We start from the raw sequence: 25,004 nt of genomic DNA, 5'->3' as shown, positions 1-25,004 counted from the left end.
TGTAGAGTTCTTTACCACAGAGGACTATAGAGGCTGGGTCGTTAAGTATATTCAAGGCTGAGATAGAGAGATTTTTAATCAGTAAGGCAATCGAGGGTTATGGGGAAAAGGCAGGAAAGTGAAATTGAGGATTATCAGATCAGCCATGATCTCATTGAATGGCGGAGCAGACTCGATGGGCTGAATGGCCTACTTCTGCTCCTACGTCTTATGGTCTTATGGCCAGGCAAAAGCAATGTGGTTGACTCTTAAATACCCTACGAAATGATCATCAAGCCACTCAGTTGTATCAAACTGCTCCAAAGTCAAAAAGGAATGAAACCAGATGGACGGCTCAGCATTAACCTAGGAAATGCCAATGGCAAACCCCACCTTGTCAATCCTGCATAAGTCCCTTTTGATAACTTCTGGGGGCTTGTGCCAAAATTGGGAGAGCTGTCCCACAAATTAGTCAAGTAACAGCTGGACATAGTCATACTCACCGAATCATAACGCACAATGTCTCAGACACCATCATCAACATCCCTGGGTATGTCCTGTCCCACCGGCAGGACTGACCCACCAGAGGAGCTGGCCCACTGGTATAAAGCCAGAGGGAGTGGCCCTGGGAGTCCTGAACATTGACTCTGGGTCCACTGAAGTCTCATGGCATCAGGACAAACATGGGCAAGGAAACCTCCTGCTGATTCCCACCTATCGACTCCCGGCCATTCCACACCCCCCCCCCCACCCCAAAGCTGGTGAATCACTACTCCTCCAAGTTTAACACCAATTAGAATAAGCACTGACGGTGACAGGGGCACAGAGTGCATTTGGGGACTTCAATGTTTATCACCAAGAGTGGCTTGGAACTACCAATATTGACTGAGCTGACTGGCTTCCAAATGACCTAGCTGCTAGAATGTGTCTGTGGCGGGAGGTGAGGGAATCACCAAGAGTGAGAAACCTACTTGATCTCGTCCTCACCAATCTACCTATCCCAGATGCATGCTTCTAGGACAGTATTGGTTAGTCTGACCACCGCACAAATTGCCGCCTTCGTATTGAGGATACCTTCCATCGTGTTGTGTGGCACTACCGCCGTGCTAAATGGGATAGATTTAGAACAGGTCTTGCAACTCAAAACTGCGCAACCATGAGGTGCTATGGGCCATCAGCAGCAGCAGAATTGTATACAACCACAATCTGTAATCTCACGGCCCAGCATATCTTCCACTCTACTGTTACCATCAAGTCAGAGGATCAACCCTGGTTCAATGAAGAGTGCAGGAGCACATGCCAAAAACAACACTAGGCATACCTAAAAATAAAATGTCAACCTGGTGAAGCTACAACACCGGGCTACTTGCATGGCAAACAGCGTGAGCAGCATGTGATAGACAGAGCTAAGTGATTCCACAACCAATGGATCAGATCTAAGCTCTGCAGTCCTGCCGCAACCAGTCATGAATGATGGCAGACAATTGAACAACTCATTGGAGGAGGAGGCTCCACAAAATTTCCCATCCTCAATAGTGGGGGAGCCCAGCTCAGCAGTGCAAAAGACAAGGTTGAAGCATTTGCAATAACCTTCAGCTTGGACTGCTGAGTAGATGATCCTTGTCAGCCTCCTGCTGACGTCCCCAGCATAATAGATGCCAGTTTTCAGCCCATTAGAATCACTCCATGTGATATCAAGAAATGGCTGAAGGCACTGGATGCTGCAAAGTCTATGGGCCCTGACAATACTCCAGCAATAGTCCTGAAGACTTGTGCTCCTACACTAGCCGTGCACCTAGCCAAGCTGTTCCAATACAGCTATAACACTGACATCCACCCACCAATGTGGAGAATTGCCCAGGTATGTCCTGTCCATAAAAAGCAGGACACATCCAACCCAGCCATTTACTGCCCCATCAGTCCACTCTTGATTATTAGAAAATTGATGGAAGGGGTCCTAGACAGTGTTATCAAGTGGCACTTACTTAGCAATAACTGTGAAGGTCAGTTTGGGTTTCACAGGACCACTCAGTTCTTGACTTCATTACAGCCTTGGTCCAAACATGGACAAAAGAGCTGAACTCAAGAATTGAGATGAGAGTGACTGCACTTGACATCAAGACATCATTTGTACTGTATAATCATTTTCTTTTACAAAGCGCAAAGACCATAAGACCTTAAGACATAGGAGCAGAAATTAGGCCATTCGGCCCATCGAGTCTGCTCCGCCATTCAATCATGGCTGATAAGTTTCTTAACCCCGTTCTCCTGCCTTCGCCCCATAACCTTTGACCCCCTTACCAATCAAGAACCTATCTATCTCGGTCTTAAATACGCAAAGTTGCTAATGACCATTAGGGAACACCTGATTTGGAGTATTGCATCTTTCCAGTAATGTGGCCACAAAAGGACTACGAAGTCAGCATCTTAAGCATTCTTAAAATAATTACGTAGTCAAACTAATTCCTTTTCTTTCCAGCTTTCTCTGCCAATTATTTGCACTTGCCTTCAGGATCTTTAACTCCTTGCTGGGGTGGGGCTCTATAGATGCTGAATGCCCAACAGGTCATAGTCACATTGCACATTTGTGAGCCTTGACATTGAGTATCAATTGGCTATTCACCAATAGGAGGGATCATAAATGCCCCAGCCTTTATCCTCATTTAGCATATACATATATTCAGTCCCAGTAGGACTTGCTGCTTAGCAATCAGGAGCTGAAACTTTGGACAATTTTACTTTTTCTAGCCCAGGGGCACTGAGACCAATTGCAACTGATGCCTTAGCAATAATCTTCTAAATAATGGAGACTGGCGATCAAGCCTGGAGGCTTTCTTATCGCTAAAGCTCAGCTGTTTACTGAATAAACTTGCTGAATCATCAGGGAACCCCAGTCAAACCTCTCTATAGTAAAGTCAGTTTATTAAAAGCGGCTTTAGAACAAACTTTTTCATCTGGTTTGACTGAAAATTCATTAAAGTTTGCAGTGCTCAATTCCTAATGAGAGAATCTTAAGTCTACGAACACTAAATATTCCAAATTAATTTTATTCTTTCCCCCACCCTGCTCCCTTCCAAAAAGCAAAGGATTGTGGTGCTTTGAGTATTGGTAGAAAGTACCTGGTGCTGTCAAAATTTCCTGTTATCAGTTCCAGTACATGCACAAGTGAAAAACAGGGTGAAGTATTAGATTTTCTCAGCATTATGTTTTGAACAGTAGGAGGAGAATTCTAATATCACTGATAAAATGAACCATTTTGTCCATTCAGATTTTGTCATAATGGAGTCTGCTTTATGAACAGTTTTTGATTTTAGACATGTTTAATCAAGGTTAGCCTAATGACATACCAAATCTTATTTATATTACAACTCTGGGACCAGGGTAGTGATAAATGTAATCTCGAGGAATATTGGCTATGGCACTGGGGTTACACCCTGCTTTTTGTGATTAGAGCCAAAGGATCCTTATTATCTACTGAGGAGAACAAAAAAATGATCTATGGACGGTACCGCCCAAGTGAAGTAATCCCCCACCTGCAGATGCTGTTGACATTACAGTATTAGGTATGAATTCAATGCTTCAGGCACAAGGTCAAAGTTACAACTGGGAGTCCCGGGACAATAGCCAGGTCACTGTAACCAGTGCCAAATTTATATGCGAGGGCGGGTGATGAGTGAGGGTGCTTGGCCGGGGATTGCCAAGGAGGGGAAAATAAAATAAGAACTGTTTCTGCACACCGGAAAATTAATCTCACTTGAATATCTATTCCCGAAATAGTATGGCACTGTAATTAAAGGTAAACAAATGTCTCCGTTACACCGTGCACTTTGACATGTGTTTGCCATTATTTCCTGTCTCTCATGTCTCACACATCCAAAGTTACTAGATGATTAACATCCTCTCTGGAAATCTTCACTGTGGTTACATGGCTTCATTCAAGCTCCTGTGCCAAACCTGGCTTGCCTGAAACCTCATGTTTCTTTCTGATGTTTCTTCATTACATCCTGTCCAGCTGAAATTCATTACAGGATGACTTTACCTCCAAAACTCACATATGACATTTCTCAAACACACAATGTGCCATTATGGCTAGCATTACTGCTGATGTATGCACAGAAGAAGAACAAACTGTACTCCTTCCACAACTGATAATTTTGTTTGTGGCTGGTGGTAAATATTTCCTGCTATGTAATAATTATAAGGTCTCACGAAAAATTAAATTTAAATATAACGGAAGACAAAATAGAGCACCTAAAGGATGTCTCTTTATGAACAGAGTTGGTTAAATAAACACAAAAATATGCTAACTGGCTTCTGCTATGTAGTGATGTGGAAGAAAAAAAGCAACAGACTGTGTTACACCCTTGGAAGGCAGATCCGTACAGTTCATATGTCAGTTAGGAAAATATGATCAAATTTATAAAACTCCCTCATGTTTGCTGAGTTACAACTCTAATTTGAAGCATAGGCACGGGGATATATTACAATGTCTCAGGTTCCTTCCAAACTCTTTCTACTGCATAGTCAATGTTTAATGGAAGCAATGTTTTGAAAATGTGCTGGCACAAACATCACACAAATCTTGTTTATGCAAGGTACAGCTAAGGGAAAAATAAATCACACTTTGAAAGTTACAACCAATTTTTGGGAAAAACTCTTTAAACATCAATTATAAGATTCAGAGTTTCTCATATGTTGTTGCTTTGCTAGTACTCTGTAGATCACAAATGAGACCAAGGGGAAGATTTGCTCTCTTCACTTTTGCAGCAAAATTGTAGGCTCGTTCCTTATACCCATGTTTGTGATTTGTTAACTATGAGGATACTTGGGGGATAATGGCCCTGAACTCCCTCGTAACTTGTGTCAAAGTCAAAGGCTCATCTATGTAGTAGTATGTAATGGCGCATCTATGGCCCTTATCATGTAAGTAAAATGTTAGGAAATAATGACATTTTAATCTCTTGGTTATATGCATCATTTCACCAATACCCCTTGCCCAAATAGTTAAAAGTCAATATAATGACTCTGCCCCTAGACAAAACATCGCGATGGCCAATTCCTTGATTCACACTAGTTGTCTCATTGCTTGCAGACAAGCCAAAAAAGAAAGGTGCGCGCACTCATTGAGTCAGATGTTAGACAAACTGTGCAAACAAAATCATATGGAAAATGGTTTAGCGTGATCATGATTCCAATCCAATATATTTTTTGAGAACCCAGACTGAGAAAGAGGACCAGGGAGGAAAATAGAAACATGAGTTGTGTCAATTCATTAGATATGGAATTATATTGTTTGAATTGATCTGCTTAAACCCGGCATTGCTATTTTCATATCCTTTGATCTTACTACTATTACTGCTTGTGTTTGAAACACAATATAGAGCAATGAAAGAAAGTTAAATGCTTTTGCACCTATTTATTGCTCTTGGCTTTGATTCAATTTATTTTCCTGCATTCTCCTGAAATGATACCACTGCCATTTTATAATTGCCAAATTTGTATGTGACTACAGCCAAAAGGGTTTCTAATAAGATAAAAACAAAAACAGAATTACCTGGAAAAACTCAGCAGGTCTGGCAGTATCGGCGGAGAAGAATAAAGTTGATGCTTCGAGTCCTCATGACCCTTCAAAATTATCTTTTATCTAATAAGATAAGTGTTTAATGTATTGTGTTGATCATCTCTTTCTCCAACCAGTATTCACCTGTGGAATACATTTAGCACCATCAGTGTTGCATTATAGGGAAAGCTAGGCAAATAATTTATTATTCCACAAAAATAATGTCAATAGGCATCAAATCTGGAGCAGGGAAGGTTCAAGGATTCATGAGGACCACATAAAGAAACAAACAAAAAAGTTAACATACCTTTCCGAGCCTTCCCTGGTCCTGAAACCTGCTTGTCTGCAGATTAGCCTATTGAAAAAGCCCTGATGGCTTTTCCGCGCAGACCTCAGGTTAAAATTGCAATTGGGCCCAGATGACATAATCAGAGCCTGATTGTCATAATCAAAGAATTGACCGCTGCCTATCTGCAATACAGCCAAGATATACCTCCAATTTCTCTTTGAAGATATCTGAGAACAAAGAGAGTTAAACATTGTATTAAAATACCATAACTATGTTGAATGGTCAGCCATTCACAAAATTTCATCTAGAGTTTACACTCGTAAATTTTGCTGTCAAACAAACATGTACTATAAACAACAATGTAGAATACTTGTATTTAAATTGAACGGCTCAGCCATTGATTTGTTCCAAACATGCTGAATGGTCTATTAAATGGGCCATCATTCAAGGACAATGGCACCTAGCTTTTCCTTGAGCAAGGTCTAATGAGAGAAAAAAATAAATAATCTATCATATACAGGAATATTTTCAATGAATACACTAACTACCCTCCAAAAATATACAATGCATAACAACTACGCAGCTGCTACACCAGTGGTTCTCAAAGTGTGGTCCTTGAGGGTCCTCCAAGTGCTTGGCGGGCTGGTCCAAAACACAAGTTACTGATGTGGAATGCCAGAGCCGAGGCCATATGAGAGAAGAGACCAGAATACTCATTTCCATCACTTGACATCACACAACTCGACGAGCTCCTGCATGCACAGCAGGAGTCGCTATCAGAGTGAGCAACAACAATATAGTTTTATAAGCATGTTACTGTTACAAGATGCAACAGCAAGAACAGATTTTCAGTACTTGTGAGGTTCAAATCATAGGATGAGCCAGCTGAACTTGAAGTCTGACTTGGGACTAAAGCTCTCCAGCCTGCAACCAGACATCACTTCATTGGTGTCTCATCAAAAGCAGTGCCATTCTTCCCATTAATTCTCAATTTTTTTTGCAGTGGCAAATGAACGTGGGTGGGAAAAGACTGGTGAGTAAGGCTTTTGCCCCACCTAAGTTGCCCAGGAATGAAAAGGTTTGAGAACCACTGGATTACACCATGAGCTAGGGCTAAATACTCGACTGTGCTCCTTATGTTTTGCTAAGTGTCTTCAGCTTCTTTTCGGGTAAGGACGATCATCAAGGTGGCATCAAAACTGGGCAAAGGAGCCTGAATTTTGCAGTCCTGGATGTCTGTTTTTACAACACAAAGTGTGCAGGTGGGAACAGAGGTCACCACCTGTTCAAATTAAGCTCATTTTATGTACAGGCAGTTTTTGTTTGGCAGGACTAGTTCCATTGGAAGTGTCAATGTCAAAAAGGTGGGGGGGTCACATTCTTGAAACATTAATTTGGGGCACTTACCAACTGCAAGTATTTTTTCCCGCTGTTCTGGCATACAGATGTCAGATATTATACACATCCCTGTGAAATGGGTACTCAGACTTGCTAGGCTGTATTAAGTATACTGAAGGTCATGGAAAGGACACCAATATATAGGCAAGGAGCTTTCAGTATTTTTTTTTTTAAATTTTAATTTGTCCTGCTGTAACTGAGGTTCTCAAGCTTCTTGTGCCAGATGCTGTAAATGATTGCATTTTTAAAAAAGTCCTCAGTACCATTACTGGCATCAATCGGTTTCCAATAGCAATCCCCTGCCGTGTCTTTGGAAGAAGAGAATGATCTATTTAAGGATTCCAAACAGCTCAGGCTGCACTATGCTTGTCAATCAGCCCCTCCATACTCACCTTGGCAGACTGTAGGCGCAGGCTGCTATTCCCAAAGGACACTGAGACAACTGACTTAATGGCACCACTATGTCAAGCTAGCTATAATGTTGGATGTTTGGTTGAGAGCACCCCAATTACAGTGACACTGACTACTGGCCAGTGTAACCTAATTGGTCACAATCTTCAACATGGCATTAACGATTTCTAAGGATTCTAGCAGGAACATGCCATTGGACCCAACTGGCCCATGACTGGCTCTAGGCTTCACATGAGTATTCAACTACTTATGATTATCTCACCATATCAGCATAACCTATTCCTTTCTTCCTCATATGTTTATCCAGCTTCCCTTAAATCCATCTGTACTATTTGTCTCAAACACTTGTTGCGGTAGCAAGTTCCATATTCTAACCACACTCTGAAAAACTCTCCTGAATTCCCTATTGGCTTTATTAGTGACTATATTATTAGATTTCCAAGAAACCTTGAAGCCTTTAGAAAAAAAATCAAGAGGCTTCCCAACACCCCCACCCCCCCGCCACCCCAGCAACTTTACCAAGGTTCAAGGTACAAGATGGGGAAAAGCCCAGCACCCAACTCCCTGTTTAATGACTCCTAAGGTTCAGATAATGCTGCATGAGGTTAGAAGGATTACTCTCTCTGCCACTCCACAACACCATCTCTATGAATCTAAATTGCCACTCCAAAAAAGATAGAAAAGGCATGGGGTGACAGCCAACTAATATTATGACTGGCTGTGCCAACTCTTTGGGACCTGTGAACAGTGGGTAACACAGTTCTGCATATGGCTGACCACTGCCACAGACCCAATACAGATTGTTTCTCACCGCCATTGCCAGATAGGTGCAACAGTGGGCAAAATCGTCCCAGGTTTGCAGTAAGTGCAGTAGCAGGCGTGAAAAGTTATGTTTTACCCACTGGCCACAATGGCGGGTTTTCATGCCGTGTCATCCCCTTCCCGCCTCATTAATTATGTAGCCACAGGAAATACGCGGTCTCACTGGCGGGCGATCTCTGAATCACCCACCACACCTTCACCACACCGTTTCCTCACTCCGGGTGCCATATCTAAGCTGCAGCCACCCACACAGTTCTCAATGCTTGCAACCCAGGACTGCTCCAGTGAAGTCATGCCCCCGAGAGCCAAGAAGAGTACAGTGACCCGTCACTGCCTTTTGAAGGCCTGGAAATGCCTTTTGGAGGTCTGCCGTGATGTCCTCCACCCCCACTCTGGCCACAGGAGGTCCAGCAATCTCACCACTCTGGCTTGGGAGGCGGTGGCTGTGGTCAGTCAGTGCCAACACTGCACAGAAGAAGTCAGCCAGAGAGAGGATGAATGATCTCAGCTGTGCCACCAGGATAAGGCAACTATCTCATCACACTAAACTCACACCCACAAGGCCATCACACATTCACTGGCATCTCACTCACTGGCAGCTCAAGGGACATCATCACTCACTCTCTCACACACACTCCACTCTCTCACACACAACCTTACATCGCCATCTGGCCTCATCTTCTCTGGAGACTGCATTGTCAGCCCTCACCATCTTGAGGCCACTTGCACAGATCAACATGTGCCATCCCACCCTGGGATACCCTACTTCCCCAGTACAACCCTCACCCTTCAGCATATGCCCTTGCCTGAAGCCTTTTCTTCCCCTTCCCCAAGCAAGCCATAGCCCTGCAGCTGTTGAAAATCCACCCCCACCTTATTACTGGTTTGGTAGGTAGAGACCTGCCCGTGAGCCTCCCTAAAAGTGATGCGGTGCTATCGGTGAGGCCTGGCGTTGATGACAGCGAGTGCTGCCCGAAGCCAGGTAGGCAAACAAACCTCTAAGTACCGAGCGAAATGCAACTCGCCAGGTGCATGTTGCATATTGTGCAGAAATGCGACCCAGCATTGACGGGTGGAGTAGATGATCGCAGACTGGTTTTAGGAAGATGAGAAACCAATTTTTTGTGACCTCCCGATATTTTCCATTCCCACCCGCTGCAAATGGGAGCAGACGATTCCACCTAATGTCTTTAAATAATCATTGGTTGTAGTGGCTAATCAAGCTTTTCTGCCTAATGCTCACCCAAGCATGTTTTTTCTCATGGAGTGTCATGTAAAGTAGGATGTACTGTGATTTGATTCTGAAAACTATCTAACAAAATATGAAATGTATGTGTTTCATCAAGCTTGCTGTCACAATGGGTGGAATTTATGTTTGCAATGGGATTCTCACCCAGTGGCTGGAGATCCGGTGGGAGACTTGTCTCATCTCTGTTGGGGAAGGACTGTCAGTATTAAGTGCCCATCAGGCACTTAAGTGGCCATCGTCAGGCCTTCTCTGGGATTAAGGAGTCCTGCCCCATCCCAACCCTTAGAGCTGGCAGCCAATCAAAGGTCAGCAGCTCTCCATTGCCATCAGTGCCACCGGGAGTGGTGGCACCTGCTAGCAATGCAGCCACTAGGGGCTAGGATCAACGAGGGTCTCCAGGCCAAAGGTGAGTGAAGGCAGGATGGGGGCCACAGGAGGGGCTTGGAGGCAAGGGCTGGAGCTGACGTTCAGCAGGCATCCCCCTTCCCAATGCTGAGTCCCTCAATCAGGCACTGAGTGCCTTTGAACGACAGAACCCCCTCTCACCACCCCACTCTCACTAAGGCATGCAAACCCCAACAGTGTTTACTTTTCGGGCTCCCCACATGGTGACTCGCCCACCCGCCGCTGATTAAATATCAGCAACGAAGGGTTGAGGCCCTTAAGGACCTCAATTGGCATTGGGTGGGAAGGCAGTCCATGAGCACTCCTGCTTGGGCTGAATCGGGTGGAGGCAGGAAGACAGTGTGGCCCCACATCGCACCCTCTCACCCGATTAAATGCCTCTCACCTCCTAAATGGCCTACAGGAGGGCATTCAGGCCTGCCCAACATACCTTCAGCCTTTGTATGTACTAATCATCTGGCTAAACAAGTCTTGTTCACTTCTATTTGCAGATCTAGTTGTTACAGTTATCAATAGATAAGCACAGAACATTTTTCAGGCAGCCTGACCTGCCTCAATCCTCCTTCTTCCCATGTATATAAAATAGAGATATTCAAACTGGAAACTCCATTTGTGCCAATAATAGTGTTGGGGTTAAATACCTAAATTTTATTTCAATTAGCCCAAAATGTTCAAGAGAATCTAAGCGCTAGTAGAAAGAGAAAAACACAAGAAAATGAAAAGAAGAGGCCTAAAAACTGCTGGCTGCATATTCATACAAGGCCCTTGAAACTTACTTCCACATACAGCTCAGTCATAGTCATCCTAGATGGGCATTATAGACAGTATTATTCTGATGCTGGGCAAAAACAGTGATAAAGACCAAGAGGAGGAAACAGCCTCAAACCTTCACCTTGCGTGTCCTTTATTATGAGTCACTGAAAGCTAACATGCAGGTACATCAAGCAATTAGGAAGGCAAGTAACATGTTGACATTTATTACAAGAGGATTTAAGTATAGGAGTGACTGCAATTATATAGATCCTTGGCGAGACTGCATCTGGAGTATTGTGTGCAGTATTGGTCACCTTACCTAAGGAAAGATATACTTGCCGTAGAAGGAGTGCAACAAAGGTTCACCAAACTAATTCCTGAGATGGAGGGACTGTCCCACGAGGAAAGACTAAATAGACTGTGCCTTTATTCTGTGGAGTTTCAAAGAATGAGAGGTGATCTCATTCAAACGTACAAGATTCTTACAGGGCTCAACAGGGTAGGTGCAGGAACGATGTTTCTTCTGGCTGGGTGGGGAGGGTCTAGAACCAGGGTACACAGCCTCAGAATTAGGGGAAGGCCATTTAGGACTGAGATGAAGAGGAAATTCTTCACTCAGAGGGTGGTGAACATTTGAAATTCTTTGCCCCAGAGGCCTGTGGAGGTTCAGTCGTTGAGTATATTCAAGACTCAGGTTGATAGATTTCTACATATTAAAAACATCAAGGGATATGGAGATAGAGCAGGAAAATGGTGTTAAAATAGAAGATCAGTCATGATTTCAATCAATGGTGTAACGAGCTCAAAGGGCTGAATGGCCTGCTCCTGCTCCTATTTCTTATGTCCTTGCATTCTCATTTGAATATGACAATAGGTTCTTTATGTTTGAGGTAGGAGCTTCTTTTATTGGACCCTTGGTCTGGCAGAAAGGTGTCACATGCTGAAGAGCAGAAACATAGCATTACAAGTACCACCCCATTTTATGGTCCATCATATACCATGAACTTGTGCACACACAAGCATTAAGGACACAAAAATCAACCCCAACATGGCTGAAAATGAAGGTTAATTATCTGACGGTACTTTAAGTTCAAAGTCATTGTCTGACCTGGAGCCAATGCAGCTCAGCGAGCACAGGGGTGATAGGTGAATGGCACTTTGTGTGGGTTAGGACACCGCAGTTTTTGGATGTCCTCATGTCAGCAAAGGGTAGAATGTTGAATGCCAGACAGGGCTGCATTGGAATAGACAAGTCTGGAGGTAACAAAGGCACGAATAAGGTTTCTGCAGCAGATGAGCTGAGACAGGGGCAAAGTCAGGCAATGTTACAGAGGTGGAAATAAGCAGTCTTAGTTAATGGAATGAATATGTGATCAGAATCTCATATTGGGGTCAAATATGACACTAATGTTGTGAACAGTCTGGCTAAGTGTTAGACAATTGCCAAGAAGAGGTATTGACTCAGGTGATGGAGAACAGAGTTTAGAGCAGGACTGAATGTAATGGTTTCAGTCTCCCCAGTAGTTAATTCAAGGTAATTTCTGCTTGTCCAATATTGGATGTTGGATAAGGAATCTGATAATTTAGCAATGGTGGAGGGGTTGAGAGAGGTGGTGGTGAGGTAGAACTGGGTGTTGCCTGCGTACATGTGAAAACTGATGCTGTGTTTTTGGATGATGTCAGTGAGGGGCAGCATGTGGATGGGAAATAGAAGAGGGCCAAGGATAGATCCCTGGGGGAAGCACAAGAGATAGCAGTGTGGGAACAGGAAAATAAGCCTTTGCAAGTGACACTCTGACAACAATTGGATAGTGAAAACAGTCCTACCCAGCTGCATAACATTGGAAAGGTACTGGAATCAAATTTTGTGGTCAACCATGTCAAAGGCTACACACAGGTTGAGGAGTATGAGGAGGGATAACTAATCTTTGTCACAGTCAATAGGATGGTATTTGTGAATTTAATAAAATTTATTTTGGTACTGTGGCAGGGGCACTAACCTGGTTGGTAGGGTGATGAAAGCAGGTTTAAAGGAGGGAGGGACAACACCTGAGAGGGGATTATTGGCTTACATGAGGACCAGGGGGGAAAGTTGGGTGGTCAGCAGTTTAGTGGGAATAGGGTTGAGGGAGTTAGAAATGGGGTTCATGGACAACTAAAATGAACTCGGAGACGGCATGAGGGGAGATAGGAGAGAAACTAGAGAAAGATGCAGCAAGTTCAGGATAGAGCAGGGTGGCACTTTAGAGGAAGTTTGGCCTGGTAGATGAGTGGAAAGAAGGTAGGCAGTTGATTACATGGTATTAATCTTAGTAACAAAGAAATCCATTTGGCCCCTCTGTTAATTTCTATGAGGTTTTGCTATGATGACGTAAAAATGTGTTGTAACAGGGAGCTTTCAGTGAATATGTTTGTTAAGAGATGGTTTGGCTGTGATTTGCAAATTCCATAAAACAGAATTTTGGGACTTAGGGTGGAATTTTCCGTGCCTGCTGCTGTCGGATGTGCTTGGCAGCATGAGCACAAAATATGGCGAGAAGGCCAGAAATCAGTTTCACAACATTGTGAAAGCAGTTTGCGGTCGTCCGCTCAGCCCGTCGATGGTGGGCCACGTTCCCCTCCATTAGATGTTGGGAACCTCATTGTAATACATCTGGATTTCATTATAAGGCCAGCCCGCCGGAATCATCCCTACCCCTGCTGGATCGATCATGCTGGCGTGTTGTGCAACAGCATATAAAGGGCATGCACTTGGCAAGTTGCACTTCAAGGGGAACTTGGAGGTGATTGCACAGTAATGTTGCTCAGCACTCACCCAGGTCACCTGTTGGACTTCAAGGTTGAGGCGCATTGGGGGTTGGGGGGGGGTGGGGGGTGGGGTGGCACAGGCTGCCCTGTGGTTGAAGGTAATGCACAAGCACATGCAGGGGCGAGAGGCAGCCAAGCATTAGGGAAGCCTTGTAGAAAGTGACCATTCCTCTGCAGCTGAGACAGTTCAGACACAGCCACATTGATATGTGATGAGTGGAGTCTCTAGCTTATCTGCCCACTCAAGCAATGCAGAGGCATGAAAATGCCACCAAGTGCTCCAGAACATTTCACCCCTTGGGCACAGACTGCAAACTAATCAGTGTTTTAGTGGATTGCAGAACAATTGGACGACTGGGCACGTTGTACAATCTCCTTGCTAAAGCTGGCTATGGAGCAGTCACTGGTGGAGGAGCTCACAGCCCCACACAATGTCACCATCCCAGTTTGAACCAGTCTCCCCCATAGTTCAAGCTAACAGTGCAGCCTTGCAGCACAGGTTAGGAGAATGCCTTTACCTGAGCTGAGAACACAGCATGCAGTCCAATGGGCAAACCTGCCACCAATTGGTCAGGTGGAGTGGGGTGGAGGTGGTTGTGGTTTCGGGCAGCCATGAAGCACACTAAACTCTGGCCATCCAAGAGTGGTCAGCACTCTCCGGGATGTGTTAAGGGACCATCAGACTTAACCAAGAGACGTTCTTAGTATACCCAAGCTAACCCACACTTCTCTCTTTTTCATCCTGCAGGAGGAGTACATCAGGAGAGTGGAGCCTGGTGAACTCACTGCATGCCTCATAGCGTACAGAGAGCGAAGATGACAGAGAAGACAGCGACGGAGGCACCTGGCTACACAGAAGGAGAAGCAGCACCCTTGGGAAGAAGTGGCAGCTGGGGCTCCCGCACACGCCGCTGAAGAGGCACAGCAAGCTGTCATTGGGTATCGCCTAGCTAGACCCAGGATCTATAGATGCTGCCTTTCATTCCTGAAGGTGACTGACAACCAGTGTTGCCGAAGGCTGCACATGTCTAAGAAACTGGTCAATCACCTCTGCCAGCTACCTCAGGATTTGATACCGCAGGGCCATGGAGGGCATCCACTGCCAGTGGCTGTGAAAGTGACCCCGGCACACAATTTTTACGTCAGTGGCTCCTTTCAGGGCTCCACAAGTGAACTCTGTGGGACATCACAAGCCTCCACCCACAAATGCATCTGTGAGGTCACCTTCGTGAGTGCACTAAACTTTGTGCATTTCGCCTGTGTAGTAGTTATAGTTTTGATAAACGTAGGAATGTAGCTTTAAGAATAATCCTATGTTGTAAGATCACATGGCCTGTGTAAACCAAGGTGTTAGCAGCGTGGGGAACCTCTATGGGAGAGTTCTTCTTTAGTTATAAAGTTTGATGCACACATGTAGTTGCTGCTGCTGTCTCGTAAATAAAGTTAAAAGTTTCCACTAAGAAAAGTTGCCTGGAAAATTAACTCTATAACAGCCCGGGACCAAGAGAGCCAGGATGCAAGAGTGATTCAATTTGCCCAGATCTTGGATTTCCCACAAGTGCAGGGTGCTATCAACTGCACTCACATGGCGCTCAGGTCTCCATTGCAACAAGGGGTCAACTATGCCAACCACAAGGGCTTCCATTCGTTGAGTGTGCAGCTGGTGTGCGACCACCAGAAATGCATCCTGCAGGTTAGTGCACTGTCCACGACTCCAACATTCTCAGTCAGTCACAGATCCCAGACGTCTTCCAGGGTCCACAGAAGCTGCAGGGTTGGCTCCTAAGGGACAAAGGCTACTTGCAGAGGCCGTGGCTGATGACACTTGTGCAGCGGCCTCAGACTGCAGCAGAGTGAAGTTATAACGAGGCTCATGCTGTAATCCGCAGCTTGGTGGAGCAGACCATCGGGATGCTGAAACTAAGGTTCCTGTGCCTGCTCAAGTCTGGTGGAACCCTGCAATATAGTCCACAGAGGGTGTCACACATCGTCGTTGCCTCCTGCGCCCTTTACAACCTGGTGCTGTAACAGGGAAAGGGGCTGGTTGAGGGGGAGATGCAGGAGCTGGAGGTCTCCTTCGATGAGGAGGATGCCGATGGTGATAAGGGTGAGGAGGTCCTCGAAGGTGAGGATGATGGTGATGAGGACCTTGCACTGGCCAGACGAGACAGGCACGCTTGGGAGGCGTTCATAGCTGCTAGATTTGTGGAGATTAATGACGACGTGCAATGAGGAGACCCCATACTCACCTTGCATCTGTGAACATTTGACTCCAGTCTGGCTTATGGCAGCACACATACCCTCCGTGATAATGCTCCTATCATGGAGATGCAGTGGAGGCCCTAATAGTCACTCGATTGCAGGAGAATGATGACAACATGCAGTGAGGACACTCCTTGGATCTTCACATAGCCTCTGAGAATGTCTGACTCCTGCCTGAGGGAAGTTCACTTGCGCTCTGTGATCAGTGTTATATAATGGAGATGCAGCCATGAAACTTTAACTGCACAAGATCCTTTGTCTGTCTTCAGCACCTGACGCCTACAGATGGTCACAGATGCTGAAGAGATGAGGGCCAGCCCCATCTTAAAGGTGCTGAGAGCATACAGAGAGAATGACAGAACTCTGTTATGCCTGCTCACAACATTCTGGCAGCAATGACAAGCAACGTCGAGGTGCAGGCATCACTAATGTCTCCAGGGAGTGTGAGGCTGGACCATCACTTTGATCTGAAGGCTGCACAAAGCACAGGGAAGAGGCCCTGGACTGAGACACCTGCCTTTATCTTGTGCAGGAACCAAAGTTTCACACCTGAGTGATATGAACACTGCTCATCAGAACAAGGAGCCATAGGCAGGGAGACATTCTTGGGAGTTTATTTACAATAGTGAACATTATACACAAGTGATTAACACCTGTGCCCAGGCTGTGCAATTTCTGCTGGCCTGACAGGTCTCACAACTTTGCTTCCAGTCGGCTGATGCTCTTTGAGCCTGGGAGTGCACATTTCTGCTGAAATGATCCACAAAAGCTGATGAAAGCCATTTATTTTATCCCAGATAGTAAATAGTGTTTTCCTTATCGCTACAGGTAGGTCTAAAATAAATACATCTTCTTAACTTTCCTAAACCGGTCGCTACGCCTTGCTGCTCCCCAGACATCTACAGGTGGAAGCAACCTGCTGACTGCTACACCTTGTCTGTGATGACCTTGGCGGGTGACCTCTGGAGGGCTGTGAGCTGGAGGGCCCAGGCCTGCTTTCGGGGTCCTGCTGTGTGTCCTCAACCTGTGGAGCTGGAACTGTTGAGGTCACAGGATGAGAGGATTCGGATGGGCCGGACACTCCCAGGGCCACCTGGATGGATGGCTCTGAGGGTACACCTGCTGATCCTCCTCCTTATGGGTGCACAGGTTGACTCCTTGAGGAGCTGGGGTAGCTGGAGTGAGATCGAGCTGCCTTGCACCCCTCTCGCATACACACTGTTGGAGACCAACTATGGCATCAGTGATGTACTTCAGCTCATGCAGCAGTACAGGAGAGACATCCTGGACCAAGGTCTCCATGATGGCCACCATCCTACCAGTGTTGACCTCGGTGTGTTGGCATGCCGGTGCCATCACCTCAGCTTGAAGGCGGACAGACTCCTCCATCATGCCTTGTAATCCGAGAAGTGTAGTGGACATCCCTTCCTGATGTTCCCAAGCTTGCCTTTGCAGCTCCAGCAATTGTGACATGGCCGAGTCCAGAGGCTCATCATCTGACTCGGACTCAGCAAATTTCTTGCTTCCGAGTGCCGGGGACCTGGAAAGTCCCTGCTACCACCTGCTATGGATCAGAAAGTGTGATGTGCTCACCAGATTGTGATCCTGAGGCTATTCTGAAGCCAGGTCCCACCGAAGTGTGTGTCTCTACGCTGATAGAGGATGTGGGTGAGCGCTGTGACAGAACTTTAAGGATGTTGCCTTCAGATTCCTCTTCAGCGGCTTCTTCGGGGTTTGATTGGAGCCCTGGGTCATGGATTCTGCTGGTTGTTTGGCAGACTTGCCTGCAAAAGCAAGGAGAGATAATTAGTGCATGGCAGGGGACTGCGGAACAGGACATATCACTCAAGCATGGTTGTCTGATTGATGTTGCACTACAGGATCCTCCCTTGGTGGAGCACTGCTGACCTCACTGTCAGCACAAGAACAGTCCAGATCCTCGCCAGCCAACTGGATGGCTCTTTTTTCAAAGTCCGTGAGGACCTTGATTTCAGGCATTCCTCTGCCAGTCTGCGACCTCTCCCTCTTGTTGTGTGCCAGCTTGTCCTGCATGAATAGAGATGGAGACAATGTAAACAGGACACCTGCCAGTCCAGATGATAAGTATGCCTGGCCTGTGTGGGTGGTGAGTGGCCCCATGGAGGGGATGAGGACAATGATGGTGTGTGCGAAAGAGTGAATGGTGATGTCCCTTGAACTGTCAGTGAGTGAGGGCCCTGTGAATGTGTGATGGGTTTGTGAGTGTGTGAGTTGAGAGTGATGAGAAGAGTGACTTACCCTGGCAGAACGAATCCTCTTTTGGCACTGGGTGGCTGTCCTCTTTTGCAGGGTATTTCCACTGACCACTGCTGCCACCACCTCCCAAGCCAGATTGGTGATGTTGCTGCCCACCTTGCGGCCAGAGCAGAGGTAGAAGACATTATGGCGGGCCTCCACAATGTCCAAAAGGCACTTGAAGGACGCATCGTTGAACCTGGGGACTGCAATGATTTTGCCTTTTGGGCCCATGTCTTCCATGCAGCAGTCATGGTCTGGACGCACTGAGAAGTGTGCACGTGGCTAGACTTTATATATGGCGCCCAGCGTGATGAAGCAGTGAGGTGATGGCGTAGTGGGCGAATGAGGGCCCACCCGCCGTGGAACTGGTATGTTTCCCGGGAATGCATAATTAATGCGGTGGGTTTGGGATGAAACGGCATGAGAAGCCGCCATTGCAATCGATGGGTAAAACATCATTTTACCCACCCACTGCTGCACTTAGTATAAATCTGGGACGATTCCCCCCTTAATTGCAAACAGTGTTATTGCACCAGTGGAGCATAACTTCATTTTAACCCTGAAAATCCTTGAAACCTACATAGAATATATGATAGAATTGAACTCTACCTCACAATATCATTTAAAAAAATGCACAGCAAAGTTCCTTTTGTGAAAGAGAAGCAATATAGCTTTATATATGCCAATATGCACAATCTTACTTTCTGAAAGTTTATGTGGCATTTGTTTACCTACTTATGAAGCTTCACGCATTTGGTTTACGCGTGCTTTATGAGATTTGAAAATAAATGGGGCAAATCGTCTGATAAATGTGCCCCATTTAGGTTCACCAGTATCATGATCCTCACCACTTGTTATTTTCATTTTATTAGCATATTTTGTGTGCATAAAACAACAGGGCACACAAGCTTTTTCAAGCCAAAAATGCTTATGTAAAAGCTTTTTAAAATTGAGCCAGAAGTGCTTCTATTGATATATTAATTGTAGTTTGTGTCCCTTTCAACAAGCAATGCTGGCCAGACTGATACCCTGATAGATCTTTTGCTCCTGTTTTCAACAGCCATCAGGATAGTGCACCCCATTCCGTGGAATCTGTGGAGACTCGTCATATTGACAGTCACTGCCGGTTGTGGCCAGATTATCCAATGATTTAATCCAATCTGACACCATACTCTTACTGTCATAATGGTGGTTACAGGAGGGAAACCAGATTGCAAAGCTAGCACGCCCTCTTTTGGGTTTTTTTTTTACAGATGACATCATTTCCTCTTACCATTCCAAAGCACAGGAATAAGAATGAGTGACAGGGAAATTGTACTCTTTAACCAGACAAATAAACCATAGAATAACGTTAAAACAAAAAAAAAATCTGTGGGTGAGTGAATTATGTAATCCACTATAAATTGATTACTTCTTTTCCCTCATACTTTCCAGGCCATTTATTTGATTTATAACCACTCAACGTATTGCTACTTGGTTGAAATTTCATCACATTCTGGCTGTTGCAGACATATCATTGAACATTTTATCTGCTAGTTATTAAGAATTCTCCTCCATTTTGCCAAGACTGTTTATTATATCATTTAAACAAAACAAAATGGCAGAGCAAATAGTAATTTCCTTTTGTGCTGCCCTGAGGGTAGTTTTTGAACAGCCAAATTTAAACTGATGCCCACGAAAGGGTTAAGGATGTTTATTGATTGTACCTGTACAGGCGACACACAGCGCCAACATAGGCAAGTAATCATCAAGCAGTTCTCAGAGGCATTAGGACTCTGTCTTTAGGATAATATGAACTACAGGGCCAGGCTTTAGCAAACACCCTTTTTAAATTAATTACATAGCTCCTCCAGTCTCACCAAAAATCTTGTATTCTCATAGTGCTTGCATTGGGTCTGACAGCACTTTTGTAAGATTATGCTACTTGCTTCTTGTAAATCTCTTATATGTGTTCACTTGAAGAAACAAAGGTAATTAACATCTTTCACCATTGAAAAGGTGTACTGGTTTAAGAACCGCATGGGAATGTGGGTGTTTATGTAAAAGCCAGCAAAAAAAAAACTATTTCTTTTTCTCCTCCGATTACTTGACCTGGAAAGTTTTCATCACCCACAGCTGTAATCAATTAATAGTGTGTTCACCCAACAATACCATGTTTAAGTTTAAACAAAATGGTTACAGGATGACATAAGAACGTTTCAGATTGACATGCCTTTGAATGTCTGGAAATATTACTTTTATCCTGGTCGACCATTGTAAACTTGGAGCCATTTCCAGTGCTTATCATCGTCCTTTGGCAGCCTAAACACAACAACGGCTTCCCCCTCACTATAAAATGGCAAAAATTACTGCAGCAATATGTTAACTTTTCAATCAGTTAGGCTCAATTAACAAGAAGGAGGTAGCGATATCCATTGAGAAACATGAACAGAGATCCATTAAGCCAGAGTCCATCTATTCAATGTCCCATCCAATTTTCTGGTGGAGATGGGGGTGGGGGAAGGGGTTGTCCTGCTGTCAGAAGTACTCACCACTTTGCAGTTAATTACATTAAAATGAGGTCCTAATGACATTATTGAAAAGTCAAAATAAAATGTGTCACTCAGGCAGCCAAATTGTGTAGTTTACAGCAATACATTTTAACAATTCTATAGTAAACTTTCTTGGCAGGATTTTTAGATATTTCTACATTTTTATTGCTTTTTAATTTCTTCCTTATTTATATTTAGTCGATCAGGACAATTTGTGCCAAGTGTTCTGGCACCACCATTTATTTGGTATATTCACAATTGGAATAATGTATTTCCTAATGAGAATCACCCTTGTATTTTTGAAACAAAGGGATCAATGGAATGATGTCAATGCTCTCTTATGGGGAAAGTGCCCTGAAGTGGAAAGCAGGCCACTTTCTTCATTATTACTTCTTTCCTTACCACTTCCACTTTACTGATCATCAAATAAGAGGTGGGAGTACGGCACTGCTCCAGCACTTGACCACAAATTCATTTATTGTGCTAATTATTGGATGTTGCTAAGCATTTTTGCAACCTCATTAAAAGATAAAACACATTATAAGTATTACAACCAGCATTCCTATCTCCATATGCTAATAATGTACCTAGACCTTGTGGCAGCCCGCAACCTAAGCATTTCAATTTGTTTCATGGGAGGTAATGTAACAGTTTTCAGCTTACTTACCACATCTTTGGCCTGCACCCTGGACTCCCAGAGACCTTTGAGTCTGTGAGGGCCCAGGGGCTGCTCAGCGCTAAGTATTCCTCAGGTTCTCTATGCTGATTAAGTTCACAGTTACAGCCAGAGAAAAAAGGATCCAGGAGGGTGGGAGTACCTTATTCAAATAAAAGCGCCTGTGCCTACACCTAATTCAAGCCCACTTGCCTCATTAAGAGAGAAACGCCTGGAAATCGCATCCCAGCACACTGGGGTCAAAGAGCTTACAGAACTGATATCCATTCTTTTCTTCTTCTTGGGCTAGGTGAGACAAGTAAGAAGTAAATCACCCGATGTAGCTTTTGGCATCGGCAAGCAATACATAATTGACTTAATGTTGTGGCAAAATACCGCAGCCTGTATGGTCTTACAAACATCACCTGTGGCCATTTGATAGGAGCTGGTTTCGTGGAAGTTCAATGCAATCGCGTGTTTCACTGTCACAGGCGGTAACTTACCAGTAATGAATGGAATTTGGAGGTTTGGTAACAGAAAACGATAAAGCCCCATTCCTGCTTCAAGCTGAGGCACAGGTCTTCAGATATGCCCCAATTCAGTGTGATATGGTTTACACATGTGTTGGGCAGCTGTGGTGTCATTGAGTCCCCACCATCCTCTGCAGGTATGCAGTGATACTACTGGAGAGCCCCTCCGCATCCTTCAGCTCCACATATAAGCAGGATTTCACAATAAGAGGCTGTCGCAACTCTAGCTCAAATTCTTCTGAGTGACGCATGTTAAAAAAAAAAACACAAGTAAAGAAAATTGTGAAACCATTTGAAATGTCAGAAAAAACAGGCCCACGTGATTCCAAGGAGCGGAACCATAAACAATAGCAATAACCAAACCAGCCAATAAAATGAAGCAGAATGCAAGTCAGAGAAAATTCTCATCAAACAGTAAAATGCTCTGGTCAGATACCATCTTAGTCCAGTTTCCGGTTCTCATCACCAAGCCAAGAGGAAGGTATTTAAGAACAAAAGGCAGTCAGCACAGAGAGCAAGACTCATCCCCAGTGCCAGCAATCTGAACAATGAGGAAAGACTGAAGAAAGCCTGGAAAAAAGGCATTGGAGAACTAATATTATAGAGGAAAATAAGGTAGCATGTTGCTAGGAAAGGCGTGAAATGTTGCTTTAAATGAAGCCATGGGGCGTAGGCAAGGGAACCGAAGTTCAATTTAGTAAAATGTAACATTGGGACTGATATCAGGGAGTTCTTCTTCATACAGAAAGTGATCAACAATAGGAATGGATTTCTAGGCAGAATGGTGAAGGCAAAGCACTGTGAATCATTTAAGAAACAATTAGCTGCAGCACTGCGGAGTATAGTGTTGTTCTGGATGAATGTATTAAGAAAGGCTGAATGGCCTTTCTTGTCTGTCAGGATTTTGTGAGTACTTAAGTAAATATTGCCAAAATAACAAAAACATGCCTTTGAGTTCATTAGATCTATTCTCAATTGACTGCTGGTAAGTAAAAATCAATCAATATTTTGAAATTAAAATGTAAAGACTGTCCAAATCCCTCACTATTGAGCTAAACAGTATTGAAATTGAGTTTAAGCTCTGGAAGATAGTCATTTGTACTGAGCAAAATTGCTACACTGCCACAATTAACATTGTCAAATCAGTGTTCTAAGTGTATCAGAAATTTCAAATGTTGCATCCAATAACACACTCCTTTATCAGTATCACAATGATCCTGTCACAACCCAACTTGAGATTGCTTCATGGCACTAACAACAGAATGATAGACACATCATTTTTGTTATTTTATTTTGCTTTCAAGAGTTAAAATACACATTTCTTTTTGGTACCTTTGTACATTTTCACTACATAGTGCCAGTCACACTAGGGTTATGGACCTGGCTAATAGTGGGGGTCAAAAGGTTAGGAAAGACTGGGATGGTGAAGAGGGTTGAGATGCTCTTCACCTACAAAATGGTCTGAAATGAACAGCATCTCAAATAGCCTCTCCTAATCAAGCTCCTATTGTCCGGCTTCATGTGCCAATCCTTGTTTAGGACACTGGGCAGAGATGTGAAGGCGGATGTTCAATGCTTCTAAACCAGACAGTGCCGGGTTGGTAGAGCTCATCAGCCTTAATTGGCAGTCTACATAGGAGAAGGTAAATCTGATTTCAAAACACCCAGCTATGGGTTAACTAACAAGGAATATGTCAGCTAACAATGCGGGAAATCACAAATAGTGCCAATGGACTGGATGGCGGTGTCAAGGGTAGATGAAGCTCTTCAGCCTACTCAGCAGCTCATCTGGGAGAAGGGCAAATCCAAAATCAAACCTGCATCCTTTCAGCTGCTATGCACTGGTGTAGTATTAGCTGCCTTATACAAGAGAGTGGGAGAGGCTTACGAAGACATGGCTGCAAGGTGACCAAGGATGGGAACTGAACATCCAGGGGTATTCAATATTTAGGAAGGACAGTCAACTATGGAAAGGAGGTGGGGTAGCACTGTTATTAAAGGAGGAAATCAATGCAATAGCGAGGAAGGATATTGGCTTGGAAAATCATGATGTGGAATCTGTTTGGGTGGAGATAAGAAACATCAAAGGGCAGAAAATGTTGATGGGGGTTGTCTATAGGCCCCCAAACAGTAACGTAGATGTAAGGGAAGGCATTAAACAAGAAATAAGAGATGCATGCAGTAAGGGTACAACTGTAATCATGAGTGACTTTAATCTACATATAGATTAGGCAAGCCAAACTAGCAATAATACTATAGAGGAAGATTTCCTGGAGTGTGTACATGATGGTTGTTTAGACCAATACATTGAGGGACCAACTAGTTATTTAGGCTATCCTAGACTGGGTATTGTGCAATGAAAAAGGATTCATTGACAATCGTGTCCCTTGGGGAAGAGCAACCATAAAATGATGGAATTGTCCATTAAGATGGAGAGTGAAGAAGTTGAATCTGAAACTAGGGTCCTGAATCTAAATGAAGGGAACTATGAGGGTATGAGGTGCATATTGGCAATGATGGATTGGGGAACCTTACAAAAAGGATTGATGGTAGATAGGCAATCGCTAATATTTAAGGAATGTATGCATGAATTGCAACAATTATTCATTCCTGTCTGGCGCAAAAATAAAACAGGAAAGATGGCTCAATCATGGATTACAAAAGAAATTAGGGATAGTGTTAGATCTGAAGAGCAGACATATAAAATTGCCAGAAAAAGCAGCAAGCCTGAGGATTGGGAGCAGTTTAGAATTCAGCAAAACTGGACAAAAAGATTGATCAAGAAGGGAAAAATGGAGTATGAGAGTAAACTTGCAGGGAACATAAAAACTGACATAAAAGCTTCTATAAATATGTAAAGAGCAAAAGATTAGCAAAGACAAATGTAGGTCCCTTACAGTCAGAAACAGGGGAAATTATAACGGGGAACAAAGAAATGGCAGAAGAATTGAACACATATTTTGGTTCTGTCTTCACAGAAGAGGAAACAAATAATTTCCCAGAAATGTTAGGGAATCAAGGGTCTAGTGAGAGAGAGGAATTGAAGACAATCAGTATTAGTAAAAAAAATGGTGC

This window comes from Cetorhinus maximus, chromosome 11 (assembly GCF_964194155.1).
Source record: "Cetorhinus maximus chromosome 11, sCetMax3.hap1.1, whole genome shotgun sequence".
NCBI classification, from domain to species: Eukaryota; Metazoa; Chordata; class Chondrichthyes; order Lamniformes; family Cetorhinidae; genus Cetorhinus; species Cetorhinus maximus.
Note: the sequence above shows the minus strand (reverse complement) of the source record.